The sequence below is a fragment of the Grammomys surdaster genome, unplaced genomic scaffold (genome assembly GCF_004785775.1).
Source record: "Grammomys surdaster isolate TR1022 unplaced genomic scaffold, NIH_TR_1.0 125756, whole genome shotgun sequence".
Taxonomy (NCBI): domain Eukaryota; kingdom Metazoa; phylum Chordata; class Mammalia; order Rodentia; family Muridae; genus Grammomys; species Grammomys surdaster.
This window is the reverse complement of record NW_021620588.1, coordinates 1,136,188-1,136,545: the sequence shown is the minus strand read 5'-3', so window position 1 is coordinate 1,136,545 and position 358 is coordinate 1,136,188.

Below are 358 nucleotides of genomic sequence, written 5' to 3'. Positions count from 1 at the left end.
TCCCCTCTCCCCTCCCCCCCCCTGGAGTCTGGAGCCCCAGAAGGGCCAGAAGGCAACTTTACCTGCTGACAGAGGTTCCATGGCAGCCTCCCCAGGCATTCTTTCACGAGCTGGCTGCCTGGGGATGCACTGTTGCACAGGCTCGTCCCTCTGCTCTCAGACCTGGGGATGCACTGTTGCACAGGCTCGTCCCTCTGCTCTCAGACCTGGAGATGCACTGTTGTACAGGCTCGTCCCTCTGCTCTCAGACCTGGGATGCACTGTTGCACAGGCTCATCCCTCTGCTCTCAGACCTGGGGATACACTGTTGTACAGGCTCCTCCCTCTGCTCTCAGACCTGGGGATACACTGTTGCACA